Below are 232 nucleotides of genomic sequence, written 5' to 3'. Positions count from 1 at the left end.
TCTCTCTCTCTCTCTCTCTCTCTCTCTCTCTCTCTCTCTCTCTCTCTCTCTCTCTCTCTCTCTCTCTCTCTCTCTCTCTCCCTCTCCCTATCTCTCTCTATCACTCCCTCTATCTCTCCCTCTATCTCTCTCTCTCCCTCTATCTCTCTCTCTCTCCCTCTATCTCTCTCTCTCTCTCTCTCTCTCTCTCTCTCTCTCTCTCTCTCTCTCTCTCTCTCTCTCTCTCTCTCTC

This window comes from Diachasma alloeum, unplaced genomic scaffold, assembly GCF_001412515.2.
Source record: "Diachasma alloeum isolate Michigan unplaced genomic scaffold, Dall2.0 Dall_scaffold_00784, whole genome shotgun sequence".
NCBI lineage: Eukaryota > Metazoa > Arthropoda > Insecta > Hymenoptera > Braconidae > Diachasma > Diachasma alloeum.
This window is presented reverse-complemented; position numbering follows the sequence as displayed.